The sequence below is a fragment of the Crocodylus siamensis genome, chromosome 4 (assembly GCF_052110815.1).
Source record: "Crocodylus siamensis isolate JL-2025a chromosome 4, ASM5211081v1, whole genome shotgun sequence".
Lineage (NCBI taxonomy): Eukaryota > Metazoa > Chordata > Crocodylia > Crocodylidae > Crocodylus > Crocodylus siamensis.
The window spans coordinates 73827966-73843401 of record NC_143398.1 but is presented as its reverse complement, the minus strand read 5'-3'; the positions used below and the strand labels follow the sequence as shown (position 1 = coordinate 73843401).

At 40.6% G+C, this 15436-nt stretch overlaps 1 protein-coding gene across 6 annotated transcripts in view; it reads right to left on the bottom strand.

Annotated features, from left to right (window-relative positions):
- The window catches only part of NAV3 (neuron navigator 3), an 890338-nt gene that overhangs the window by 262199 nt on the left and 612703 nt on the right, over positions 1-15436 (bottom strand). The gene's annotated exons all lie outside the window — the stretch shown is intronic.

Here is a 15436-nt window from a genome sequence, read left to right as displayed (position 1 = left end):
TGTTTAATTTTAACTTGAAATGATTCAGTTTGTATCCTGAAGGTTCAGACTCACTACTGTGACCAAGCAAAAATTCCCTTTATGACTATCAAGAAAACCCCTGCCATAAATCAGTCCCTTCTACCACAACTCCACCTCCCTCTACATTTCTACCTCTCTCGTCTCTCTCTAAACATGCGCACACACGCATGTGCGTGCACACATGTATGGTTCACCCTCCCCCACAACTCACACACCATAAATTTTATAAAAATGGAAGAGTTTAAAAGGAAATCATAACACCAGTTTGTGTGCACGCTTTGGTAGGAACTTATTGGGTTTGTCATTCATGTTACTGTAGGCAGCAATCTTTTTATTTCACTTTCTGTAATAATCATAATTTCCCACTGTGCTGAGACAGTTCATTTGCTCTGTCACCTATGGTTAAGCCTGCTAACTGTGGAAATACGAGACTGAAAGCAACAAATGTACAGTAGTCATGCTATTGAAATTAGAGCACATATTCTAGGAGTATGTTGTGTTTGTTCTCCAGGAAAATGGGTCGGAGACTGTGGGCTTGGATCAACTCATGTTATTCAGCAGGAGTACTTGACAGCACAAAAAGGCATTTGTCAACCAAAGGTTAAAATGCATCCAGAAAAATTAGAGAATAAAGATTAAAAACCATGTAGATATACAGGAAGGGGATGTGCAGAATACACACAGTGACCAGATTCACTTAAACTGTTGAGAGGCAGAAATTACAGCAAAGACCACCATGTTCCAGGACACACTAAGCTTCTTGGGAGGTTTGACTACAATTTGAGGTTGCACAGACGTTTTGTGCAAAGCTCCCCCAAAACCCCTTCCCAGCCAGCCATGCCCATTTTTGGGTTCTTTTGGCTGCTTTTACTTTTCACTGTTGGCATAAGGATTGGTGCAGCCAATCTAACTACTGCAGTATCCTCTACTGGCAGAAGTTATATCAGGGATGTTGTTGCAATTCTGGCCTTAACTGAATAAAAGAATATTCTATACACAGGTTTTCTTTCCTTTTCTCTGTTTTTTAGCATATCACCACTAGAAGAAAATATACGGAAGACAATGTCACATTTGCACATCTTCCACCCAATAATCCCTGTTCACTTTTCAAGCCTGCATTTATTTAACCTCACAGAACCCTTGAGAGACAAGTAAGCTACAGGATCCCCATTTTGCTGGTGAAGTACTCATTCACGTCAAACAGGAAACTATGGCACAGTTTGGAACAGACTCCAGGTATGATTCCCAGTCCTGTTCCTAACCACAAGACCAACATCATCCTTTCTCCATTATGGCAAATTATGGTGCCTCAGCAGTTCTACTTCAAACGCTTCTAGCTACTTTCAGTGCACACTCTGTGAGCTCCTGAACACTTTTAGGCACACATATGTTTCCCCACTTGGTAACGGGATGTGTCGCAGATTATAATTTAACAATTTGTGTGATACAGTGTCTTTATTATCACGTATCTGAGGATAGGTTCAAAATTGTCACAGTTATTTTGACCACTGTAAAATATGAAAATTCTAAACATGAAATTCAGAAAATGGAAATGAACCCTTCCATTCAAAATAAAAGTCCATTAGATAGGATCCTAGATTCCCGCTCTCCCTCTCCTTGCAGGGTAGCAGAGTGTTTAAGGCATCTTGATAGGGCTTCAGGCCTCAGTTGACCCATCTGTAAATGGGTGCCTTGGTCATACAGCCTGTGGAGGAGTCATCAAAGGCAGGTGAATATGATGTTAGCTACATTATTCCCTTGTCTGTGATTGGCTATGGAAAGTGGCTATGGGATGATAAAATTCTCATGGGTTGCTGCGCTGCCATGAACCTTTGAGTTTTTATTAACCAAGAAGACTCCTTCTAACAACACACCACATTTATAAACTCTGATTTCATCCACTATTGTGTTACCCATTCAAAATAATCTGGGAGACAGAGAAATCAAAATAGCTACATTACTATGTTGCTAAACTCTCTTCAATATTTCTAAAGTGTTTTTAACATACATGGCATATACAGAATGATTAAATGGTGATGAAGAATGCTCTAAAGAGTATCTTAGCACTTATTTGGAACATCCTGAATTCAGGATGATAAAACCTTATACTACACCCACACTATTATGGTGTCTGGACTACTAGGATTTCAACTTTATTTATTTCTTTAAACTAATCTCTCAGACTATTACTATACTATCATCCGAACTATTTCCTCTACTTCAATGAAACTGACCCCATGGAACATACATAATTTAATATCCAGTAAGGTTACATTGTGAAAGTGTTATATTACAAATAGAAATACTTTATTGTGCATTTCCCTTTTTTGTACTTCACACCCACAGACCATCCACTCTACCAATCCTAATTTTGTCTACAATTCAAACTATCCTTCTCACAAAACAACCAGTGAAGCTGTCATGCCTACAGCTGTTTTTTCAGGCATCTCAAACTCAAAAAACACACTCTACCCACCAAATCAAACACCATTTTCTTTTTGTGATATTTTTAACATATTTCCAACAAAAAAAATAACAAAACCACTAGTTTTTAAAGATCCTGGTCATATACGTCAGTTTTTTCAAGTTAAGGCTTCAACAGAGGTCCACAAAGACTTCCCTTATGATCTACACTGTTGGGTTTGAAAGTCAAAAAAGGACATTAGAGCATTTGAAGGAGACACAGTCCAGTAGAAGATCCTTTGCTTACAAACAGTCTAAAAGTATAAGATTGAAGAGTCACTGACAAGCAATACACCAAACCAATAAACATTGGAGATGGAATGCACAATTTAATTTCCTCTTTTTCTGTAGGGACCCGCAGCTTTCTTCTTTTCCTCCCCCTGGTATTAGAATGCAATTCTCATTCACCTCATTCTTTTAGGGATCCAACTGCTCAAAGTCAGACACAAAAAATGAGAAGCATGTATGACAGATGTATGAAACTATAAGAATGTGTTTGCGGTGATGTATTCTATTCTTTTTAGACTAAGCTCTGTGAAGGAAAGGTCAAGTGAAATAAAGAATTTGGTCTTTATAGGTTATGACTATCAGACAATAATCAGCCCTTTAGATATTTGATCTTAAAATAATTTCTTGAAGAGAGCACATGAACACACAAACCAACCCTCTTGTACAATCAGAGCACTCAGAGGCAGTACAAAATGGACAGACAAGAGAATACAAGTCAACAATTTTGTAATTCTATTATGCTAGAGGCAAGGACTTTTTAGAGTGATATCTTTTAGTGGACCAACAATGTAGTTGCAGTAGACAAACTTTTGGAAGCAAGACATTGTCTAAGTTTATTGCAGCTACATTGTTGGTCCACTAAAAGATATCACCCTAAAAAGACCTCGTCTCTTGCGTAATTTCTGGGCCATCATAGCTACATCTTCATTCTCATGCTACCACAAGTCTGTTACCTTTGATCAGAACTCCAGGGCTGGGTGCTGAGAACCTTCCAGGGGAAGCTGAGTGTGCTTACTGTTTTAAAGGAAATGATACTTGTTTTTGTCGTCTTGTGTGTTATTTGTTCAACTGTATTTGCTCAATATGTTTCCTAAAATATTATTCTCTTCAATGTGTTAAACTGGGGTATACACTGCTTTAAGCACAGTGCAGTTCCAAAAAACCTAACAAGGGTTAGTCATTGCTATGCCTCTTCCCGGAGCCAACAATCACTTTGCTAATGTTTCACTCACTTTGCTAATGCTTCCTTATAACTGCTTGTTGGAATGAACTTACTCATTTCCTTTAACAGTCTCCTCTCTTACCGCACTGTTCTTTGAACACACTAACAGTGCACTATTCATCTGCTGGATCAGGCTCTAACTGTTAACAAGGCATACAGGGAGTCTGTGTTATCTGTGCCATAGTGGATGAGTCTCAACAATATGATAACAAAAAGAACAAATTCTGTATGTGTGTGTTCCTAACTTTGTCCCAGAGTCTCTGATGATTTAACTACTTGCAATGTAAAACAGAATTCAACATGGCAATTTGAACTAGGGCACAGCCTTCTCATGTTAAAATGATTTCCCCTTGCATTCTTTAACTGCTTGTCATATTATCCTTTAAGAGTAGAGGAAATTAAACAATCGCCAATACCCAAATATAGTTATGAATTTCATCTTGGTACTTCACACATTGCCATAAGGAACAGAATAGATGCACTTGGCCAAGTGTGTACTGATACCTGCTTTATAATATCTCAGTTCTAGCACAAAAGAACAGGGAAACTCCAATTTGTTGCTACATAATTTTCTTAGGAGATGCTTTAACTAAGATTCTGAATTATTTACCCAGAAAACAGGAGGTCCTACCACATACCCACTCTAAAATTAATCTAGACTGAAGAAACTTCAACATATCCTACGGGCTGTAAGTGAAAACCGGGAGAAACGTCAAATAGATTTCACATCTACTGTTAGCCAAAATGCAGTAGTAATAGTACATCACACCCTCTGTGTGATTTTATCTCCATATGTTTTATAAAGAAAAATTTAGATTTTGCATCCCTGTGGATTTCTTTTTAGAAGTAGGGAAACTGAAAAACAGAATTTTTGTTTTGGGAGTTTATAGTGGATGCTTTTTTTCTACCTTGGTTAGATGACATGCTTTGCTGCCATTTCATTTTTGTTTTTCTTCAGGTTATTTTTTTTAAGACAGAACACAGCTGGGGCTCTGGCTGAACTATTCTGATTCCTTATTCTGTTCTTTAATCATTTGTCAGTAGTCATATATCAGACAGCTTTATGAACAAACCTAGTTAAAAACAAAAAAATCAGATCTCACGTTTGAGAATCCAGCTGCAATACTCTGTTTTTCACAGAACAGAAGCTTTCTGCTTTTGAAGAGATCTCCCCCATGTCACCATTGAGAAGCATATTCTGCTGTGTCTCATTTATGTCAATGTTGCTTATAGCTATGAAAATAGCTAACTGAATTATGTCTGGACCTTACAACAATTGTCAACTCTATTCAAGATCAGATGAGGTACAATGGGCCTTTACTGGGAGGGGTATTGCTCTGATACATAACTTACTGATAACCACCAGCCACTCTTCCTTTGATATATCATGTAGGATGCTCTATGAACAGAAACTGTATCTTGGGTAATTAATACAAAGGAGCAATAGTTTCATTGTTCACCCTTTCCCCTTTTCCATTCTCCGCAGGATTGAAGACAGTAAGTAGGTTTCCAGCTGAAATCCTCACAGATCAGATATGCCATAATCTTGACCCAGACAGCATATATCTATAATAGGAGTGAACAGTACTGTTCAGTTTTTGTGAATTCCAAATGCTTGGATTGTCTGCTGAAGCAGTCAACAATCATGTCAACAGCACCTCCATATTGCGAACATGACTGAGACTACTAAATTATTTATTACTTCATGTGATCCAGGAAAGAACTTATGATAAAAGAGACTTACAGAACCAAATCCTGTTTTCTGGGTGAGTAGAGAGGATATAGGCAATTTCATGCTACCTAAGTGCCTTGGCATATTCTGATACTACCCCATGCCTTCTCTATGCTCAGCGTAATTTCAAACACTCTCAAGGCCGCTCTATCATACTTGGATAAGACTACTGCAGTAGCCATGAATAACTGCATTGCCATATGATTCTGGTCATGTCCTCTTCACGAAAGTTTTGCCCAAACTAAGATTACTGAACATTCAGCATTAAGATTAGATCCTATACTAGACAGTTCCTGTGATCACCCTTCTGCGGTATGCTGGTCCACAAGAGAATCAGACCATCAGTCTCGAAGGATATGGATTTGAAGCAGCGATACAAAAGGTGAAAAGCTCTGATCTAATGAATCTATAAATCACAGCATCTTCTGAAACCCACACCTGAAGCAGAACAAGCACATCAAACTATTAACTTAACTATTAATGGTTCCATCTTTTCACTTTGGCTGGCCATTAAAGTTCTTGCATGGAACTCTAACATTTTTATTTGCTTTCCTTTTTAGGAAGACTTTAGAGAGGAAAAAATGGAATAGCCAGTTTAATTAAACTAAACATAGGCAGTGAGATTGGCTGGGCACACATTGAAAAAAGGCTCCTACTGTGCTAAAGAGCAATATTGCAAATGCTGTAAATCAAATGCATCCCAGGTGTATGGCAGCATCCACTCTCTTTCAGGCAGGAACAGCTGCTTGTGGTAGAAATGTTATTTTTAAGTATTACTGTTGCTTCTGTCTCTCTACCCAGCTTGCTGTATGATAAAGAAAACAGAAAGCTCTTTGGGACATTATGTGAATCTCATGAGAGGAAATATGTACACAATTTGAAGCATAATTTGAAACTAGAGTGATTTAAATTATGAGCAAGTCAGAAGCCAATGCTTTTCATTTAACAAAAAGAGCCGTAAATGATAACCCATATTCCACATCCCTAAATCCCAACTGAGCAAATAAGAACAATTACTTGTTAATGAAAAGAAACTATTTTAAATGACAAATACAAAATAGATGAAACATCCAAATCTCTACAATTTGTTTTTTTAACAAGAAATGCCCCTAACATCATTCGCTAATGCCCCTAACATCATTCGCTAATTCTCAGTTTAAATTAAATTCAATTTAATTCAATAAAATCTAAATAATTAGTGATGGCAAATAGGTAGAAGCAATGCCAGACCTAAGGAAATACATAGAAATTATGCTCTACACAGCACTTGCCAGCAATCTGTAGATCATATACTCAACCCTTTTCAAGCATGGTACGTTTCTAGGGAGCAGTTTCAGTTTATGGACCAATGATCTCCACAACCTGAGTACTGTCTTATTACTTTCTCTTTCTTAAGGTTTCCTATTAAATACTGTTTGCTTTTGGGTGCAAGTGCTCACAGTCCATAATCATTATTTGTATAAAAACTTCAAGCTTTAGCTAAATGAACTTCAAGTCAGATGAAAAGCATGACACTGGCCGTGCATTTGTAGGATTCTGTATCTTGAAAAAGAATCACTACCTTACAACAGAACAACCCCCCATCTACATCCTAAACAAGCTGTTCATTCTTTGAAGAGACATGGACTGATTTGCTTTACAAGTTTGATCGCTGCACTGAATTGTCTGAATGCAGTAAGGATTTCAAGTCCCATGCAGTAGCAATAAAGTGCCACAGGAAGGAGCTAGATCTTCATGCTGCACAGGCAACCCAGTCATGCAGACAGCAGTTTCTAACAGACCTGTATACACTACTGCATACAATAATTACTGCAAAGACAGTAATGGCACCACAATTATTCATATAGGCCTTAAGCCTTTAGAGGCAACAGGCAGCAACAGTCATTGCCACAGAGAGAGATGGAAAAGGAGGCTATGTTCATTGTATATTATAAAATAAATTAAACACCAATTAACTTTCACAAGGACACTTTATAAGCAAGAGGGAGTGTGACAGTAAAATCAAGCTAGAGACAAAGGAAGGATAGGATAGATTTTTTTTTTTCCTCAAGGGTGTTTGAATGAGAAGAAAATACTCTGGCAGAAAAGAAAATATCACACTTCCAAGACATGGAAAGGTGATCTGAGAAGCAGCACCAGTGCCAGTCCAGAGGAACAGGTGTGTAGCAGAAGGCACAGAGTCCTTTGTGTAGGCTTCCCAATGTGGCAGCTGTAAGGCTTCTCTATCAGAGACACTACTCTACTCTTCTGAGATAACGCAGCAGTAGCTTCTTCCTGCCCTGCTCTCCTAGTGTCTCCTGGGCAGCAGTCAAAGTTGCTGGAACAGAGCACCTGCTCTCTTATCACCATGTCTACGCACAGGCAACCAGAGGCAATGCACAGCCTGCAGGACCATTTCTCTGTATATTTTAATCTCCAACAGCGAGGCAAGTACTAGAGAAGACACACACTTTATAAATAAAACTAATGATTACCCCCTTAGGGATAAATGAAATAACTGACTTGGTCATTACAGCATCATTCTAAGTTTGGATTACCTCCTGTTTCAGCCTCTTTGAAACATCTGTGTCTTGTAACTGCTGGGATAAGTTCCATATCTTGTCTTCTAGTCTCTTTCATTAATAAACTCATAATGGACCGAGTTTAGATTCAAGCAAATAGTAAAAAAGAACAGTACTTCCATAGGCTTTCCTTTGGGTCACAAAAATTGCTGACAAATTAAATATAAGTGGAAAGAAATAAACTACAAACACAGACATGACTAGAAACTGTAAAGTTATTTTCAAATAAAAAATACTTTCCCTTCCTCAATCTCTGTACCATTCAGAAACAACAAGCCACCCCACGTCAATAAGGCCATCACTGACAGAGACTACATAGAAGTGACAGCAGTGCCCTATAGCACTAAGCCTACAGATTCTACAGTGAAACTTCTCATAAGTTTTCCATCACAGCCCATTGTAAGGATTTAAAACTTGAATATAGATATTCTTTCCATGATGAAACTTGGCATTAAATAACTTGGCCCATGGATTAAAATAACCCCTTTCCCCAACCTTTTTTGGGAAAGATTAGGGAAATGGAAGAGCAAGTTTCTGATTTATAAAGATGCAAAGAAATAATAATAATTCTAAGCCCTACTTTTGGTTTTTGTTATGGAGAGGTCATAACTTTCTCTAAAAGGTCTTCCTTTTGCTACTGCCCTCATTAGGTTGTAAAACTGGTTTTGTTTAAAAATTGTCAACTTCTGGCAAATGGAAAAGTTTCAAACTTCAATTTTTTAATAACTAATACTTGCATGCAAATAAACAATGAGCCCAACTAGAAATGTTAACTTCTGTCTAATTTTGCTTTGAATTTCAGTAGCATAAAAGTTTGTTAATAACCCTTCAACTACGAATATCATTCAAAATGTTCTTCAAAACTTATAGCTATAAACCCAACAAGCTACAATCAATGATTTTCAGTTTGAATAGTTTTGGGCCCATTCACCATCCTATTGATTTCAATGGTAATTGTTTGGTAGATCAAACAGGATAATGCCCTGTGTGTGAAAACCTATTGGGCACAGACAGAAGTGCATCTCCCCACTAACTCATGGCACTTAACAAGAAGCGCCATGAGTTACAGCAATCCCCTGCACTCAGCAGATGTTCACTGTTGGGTCCCAGGGGTTGGGGAATCCAGCTTCAATTTGGAGTGTGCAGCCACTCTCCTCTAACTCTGTTCTTCCCCCCTCCCCATCCCAGCACTGTCTTCGGAATGGGAGGAGGGAAAGGGACCAGAGGAAGCCCAGTCTGGAGTTTTTCCAGTCAGTGCTGGAGGGAGGGGTGGGTGGATTGGAGGGGAGGGGAGGGGGGGACTCAACCCTCCAACACAAACTGAAAAAACCCTAAAGGAAACTCCCTCTGTTCCCTCCCCTCCTCCCATTCTGAAGACAGTATGAGGAACTGGGCTGGGCTGTGTCAACCCAACCCTGCTCCCGGTGCACATGGACACAAGTTACCGTATTTTTCGGACCATAAGACGCACCCCTCCTGGAGCCTCAGTCTCCGTGGCAACGAGTCCCTCCTTCAGACTCCTGCCCCGCCTGTTCCGGCCGGCCATTTTTATTGCCGGCTCCTGGCCACCGGCACGGGCGCCGGCTTCCCGTCTAAACAAGCGGCGGATGTCCCGCTCGGGCTCCGCCGCCTCCGCGGGCAAGCTCCGCCCCGTCTCCCCGGGACACGGCATAAACAAGCGGCGGGTGTCCCACTCGGGCTCCGCCGCCTCCACGGGCAAGCTCCGCCCCGTCTCCCCGGGACACACACCTTCGGACCATAAGACGCACCCTCGTTTTCCCCCCGACTTTTGGGGGGAAAAAAGTGCGTCTTATGGCCGAAAAATACGGTAATACAGGTACTTTGGTTTGGAGCATCTTCATCTGAAACCTCATGTAATGAAGGTTCAGATTGTTGTGGGATTGGGCCTTTAAGGCGCTTTGTAGCTGGGAACTTCTGTAAGGGCACAATTGTAGAGCATTTTCAAGGGGCCGAACAAACATAACTTCTGTCTGACTCTGTTGTGCTTAACTGGCTGCAGCTTGGAAAAGACATAATGATGCCTCCATAGGTGACAACCTCCAAATATCTTTCTTCTAGTAAAAAAAGTGTTCTAGTATTAGAAAAACTATATTTCCATTCTCATCTCGACGGGTATATGCCTCTTTCATTATTTATTTTACTGAAATTTAACACTGCAAAAGAATGTGCATTAGAATCTTAATCAGACATTAACTGGCAGCTACTATCATAAACACTAGTACATTAAACAAACTCTGAAAGCCAGAAGCCTTAGATAAGGAAATGGATAACAATTTTACCACAGCCAACTGACATCAAAAACAGAAAGCTTCTCACCCCACATCAGACCCAGGAGAATATCCTTCCTTGTTCCTTTCCAAAAAAGCCCCTTCAAATATATGACTTCTGCAGCATGCCCAGAAGGTCTCCATGATGGGAAGGGACCATATGAAACATCTTCACTGGCCACAGCTGTGGCAATATGCCATATAGACAGAGGAAATGTCTGAAGCAGCAGGTCCCTATGAACCAGCGATTAAATTTCCACATTCATTTCCACCTTCAAAGTGATTTGATACCCCCTCCCCATAATAGCTATCCCAATAATGCAGATAGCAGTCATTTCTTGTGTCATATACCTTTATATATCTGCAAAGATCTATGCTCATAGACGTGCATTTGATTTCACTGAATCTTGGGAGGTAATATGCAAAGGATGGGTTACTGGCATGTCCAGAGAAATACCTTTACAGATCAGGGCCTCAAAGCAATATATAAACTGCACACAAGGATCACTTTATCTACCAATTACATACAAACAGCTGGAACAATCTTTGGTAATTGTAATCTATTGCCTGAGTACATAAGTGATACTAACATTACTAACTCTAGACCAGTGGTTTTCAAACTGCATTCTGTGGAACCCTGGGATTCTGTGCAAGGTCATCAGGGGCTCTGCAAAGAAAATTGGGGTAATGACAGAGAGGGCAGGAAGGCAGTGCACTACTATTTATGGACCGGGTCACCTGGCACCGCATCAGTCTTCAGTATAGAGGTAGGTGCTCTGCAGCAGAATAAGCAATATGAAAGTGTTCTATGACTTCAGAAAGTTTGAAAACCACTGTGCTAGACCAACTGGCTCTTGTGTTGAGAACCACCCACTTCCACTGATAATTAAATGTCTGCCCTAGGAACTGCCAATCAATCTCAGAATTATTTTTAGAAGTAATTACCAAAAACCCTCTTTTTCCTACAAAAAAAATCATCATCTCAGAAGTGTCTGTTTATAGCCGGATGAAGCACAGCCATTATTAAAATAACTGCAAACCAGGTGCTATCAAATGATCTACCTCAGGATGACAGATTCCTGAAAATGTCCATTTCCATGAAGTGGTAAAAAACCCAGAAACATGTAGCATTGATTCACGGGAAATAGGCACTTACCATACATTCTTTTAATAGTCCTATGCTTATTGCAAAGGACTATGGACCAGAAAGCGGATCCAGATATAGCTGTTTTAAGAGCACCTATAACATATTTTAGACACCAAAGACCAAAAATACAGTTCTGAAATTCTTTAGCTGGCTCCCACCTGGAGTCTACTGAACACCATGGCTAGGGACAGACATTCAAAAAGCCTGAGCTTGAATTGATTCAGTCTTTGCAGGTTAGTCTAACCTGCAGAGAGTTAACCAGTTTACAAGTGAATAGACATTTGGCACATGCCTGCAGTGGCTCAGGCCAAAAGCCCAGGGGTGCTACAGCATCCCCCCCTTCCCTTCCACAGGGAAGCTTAGCTGAAGGGGCGGGGGGGTTGTGGCCAGGCCCCAGCAGCTCCCTGACAGCTGGGAACAACCTGGGCACACAGGGCTGCCCTGCCCCATGTTCCCCCGCCTCCCTCTCCCCCACGACCACAGGGCCAGGAGCCCTGTTTGGTGCTGGGAGACTCTTCTTCCTCCTCCTCCTACCCTGCAATGGGGTGAGGAGGGGGGCTCTGTGAGGGGCTGGGTAGGGGTTGTAGGGACCCCTGCACACTCCCCCCATAGCTGCAGCCCCCATTGCCTGGCAGCTGCAGCAAACAAGGAAGTGAGGACACTTGTGCCTGGTGTAGGTGCAGCTCCAGCCAGCACTTCACTGGGGGAGGGAGCAGAGTCTGCCTCGTCCCCCACCAGGGTTCTGAGCCTGAGCTTGCAGCTCCAGCCCCGTGCTGGAGCTAGGTGCTTCCCCCATTCCCCACTGTGCAGTCCCACATTCACACACTGCTGCAATGGAGGGAGTCCCCTGCTTCCCTGCAGAGGCCAGCATGGGGCTCCTCTGTGTGACAGCAGAGCTGCGGGTGCAGCCCGGAGCCATGGGGAGAGAAGCAGCCGGGCACGTTGTGAGGGGCTGCAGAGCGCTAGCTTAAAAGGAACAGTCTGGAAGGTGCTCATAGCTTATACTATTCAACAGAAGGACAATACAGAAAGAAAAGTATGATATGAGGGACAAGAAAGGATCCTACCCATCCCGGGCAAAGGTCCAACCACTAAGCTACAGTATCTTGCTTCTTCCACCTGACCAATCAATTCTGAATACAGCTTTCACAGGAGATCCACAGCTATATTGCTCCTTCTCAGATCTCTATTTTGTGCAGTCTTGGTGTTAGGCATGTTCTGTGAATGCCTAGCAGACTGGACTATATTATAGGTAGAAGAATGCCTATGGATCCATATGGGTCTTAGCCATCAGAAAGGGGCTTTACTGCTCAGCACTGTCAAGACTGAGATGTTTCAGACCAGGCCCAGAAACAGAACCTTAGGCACCCAGGTACATTTTTAAGTACCTAAAGTGGAGTTCAGATGGGGCTTAGATGTCCTTTGGTGGATCTAGTCCATATTACAATAACCATTATGCAGAAATTACCCTATGATAGAATCATAGACAAGTAGCTCTGAAAGAAACCTCTGGAGTTCAAAACTAGTCCAACCCCCAGCTCCAAATATGAGCATCCACACCTAAACCATCCACATCTCACACAAGTGCTTGCCTAATTTATTTCTAAATGCAGACAAACAACACTTGCAAAATTACAAGACACAGCCCAAAGGCACCAGGAACAACTTAACCTGCTACAGGTGAAGCAAGGGGACAAGGGCATTGCTAATGTTCCACCACTAGGCAGGCTGTTAAATACACTCAAGGGATCCAAGGAGGAGGACCATAGCTCCAGCTGCAGAGGAAGGCAAAAACCATGGGGTAAAATTCCTTCCTGACCCGAAATGTGGCAGTCAATCTGACCTGGAGCAGTGGGGCAAGACACTCTAATCAGAAACCTTCTCTTTTTAGTTTCAGCAGGATCTTCAGTCAAAATCTCCAGCCTTGGCTGCAGCCAACACCCAATGCTTCTGAGATAATAAAAACCCTTGACACCTGTAGTAACAGGAGGGAAAAATAATCCTTCCTGGCCCCATGTGACTCCATGCCCCAGAAGGATGGGTGAAAAACAAATACCTTACAGTCTGTTCTGAAACCTAAGGACAGCAAACAGCTACACATACCCACCCCTTTTGTGTCATCCTTTCCCCTTCACAGCCTTATCCTTTTCCCTTTAATCTATTTTATTTGAGCTATTTACAGGGCTCTACTTCACTCTCCTCTTGCTGAGCATTGTCTTCTCCAATATCTACTTGCTCTGGGCTGCAGAGCTCTTCTCATGATCTCCCAGCAATCCATGAGTGAGATGCAAGTGTGATCTGCTTGTACTGCATGACTTAGTACCATATAGTTTGTTTAAACACAGTATCATGGTTCTATATCCTTAAAAATAAATGTTGTCCTCGCATTAGTATGATTTGCTGAATGCATCTAATTGCTGAAAGGGGTTTAAAGAGGCATGCTTTGGAGGAATAGTTTGAAAAAATATATAGACTAAATCATGATTTAATTCAGATTTATAGAACTTAAATACATGGTAACTACAAGCTACAAATATTATCAAATTAATGCACTTCTCAAGATGTGCTGCCTCAGATAAAGGCTTCAAAACAACTGAATATTTGATTTTGTTCCCTGCTTTCTCTTTTCACTATCAACATTCAAAGTTCACCCTAAAGTGTGTATATCATTTTAGCACCTTGTTATAGTTTATATCAGAATCAATATCTTCTGCCTCACAATTATTCCTGAGCTATAACAACATGGCTCTCAAACCCAAAGCACCATCCTATAATCTGCTGAAGAATTTGACAAAGAAAAGAAACGACAAGACTCTGCACAGTAAAGGAAGAAAGAAATTGGGTATTTTGCTTCCTCAGTCTTTGGTTTTATAATAAAACAAAGCCAGACTCAGTCAGATAGTCTTAAGATAGTGCTCATAAAATATTATGCATTTGTGTATTGTGCACATATATTCTATTTCCCTCAAATCCACAAAAGTGTTCTCTTAAAAACAGATATCTGTAGGGTAGGCCAGGGAAAGCACAAAGGTAACAACACATGGCTCCTATGCATGTCAAGCTATAAGCCAATAACACAAACATTCATATAGGATATGCTTAAATTTGTGCCCCCAGGGATTCTTCATGAAACATCCGAAACAAAGTGCTGCAGTAAAATATATAGAATAAATATGTAGAAAATAAAGTGGCTTGTACTGTAAGCTATTAAAAATTATTACATCCTAAAAATGGTATTTTAAATGTTCACAGTGATCAGTCATAGTTAGTGATACAACACAGTCCTGTAAACAATTATCCTAAGAACAGGATATTTTAATTAATTGTGGCAGCATGCTCTACATTCCAAATGCACAACAACCACAACGGCACAGAGGGCACATGGCAATAACTGAACAATCAGCTTTGCAATAAAGCACAGCAAACAACTGTCTACAGAGAAAGGAATCCTTCTGATTTTATCAGATGTAAAGCAAAGGATATTTAATCACCATAGCATGGAAGTGTAAATGCAAGTCATCCTGCTCCACTGAAGGCAAGCCTGCATTCTTACTAAAACAGATGTTTGTTAATTTATTATGCACTTCAGCTTGCTGTGAGAGGTTCACAGATGTCTTTCAGCAGTTGCTAAGTAAAAGGTTCTTTGTAAAAGTTACACAGCATTTGGACAGATTTCTTAGCTTGATCTTAGGAAGAAATAATGACCCAAGGAGGAGGCCAAGACATGAGACAATTGCTTACCTTTGATGTTAAATCTAGAGATGCAAAAAAATAAAAAATTAAAAAATAGTTACTGTCTAACCATTTTAGTCGTATATATTCCAGAAGGCTAACTTATACTACAAGCAAAGCTAAAAAAGAATCTAGTGACTTACTAGATAGCAGATGCATGCTTTTCTGTATCTTGACTAAAAAAAGATGGACTTGGCTCAAAGTGCATTACACACTCAAGCTCTACAAGCTCTTGACCTGCATTACACACTCAAGTTCTCG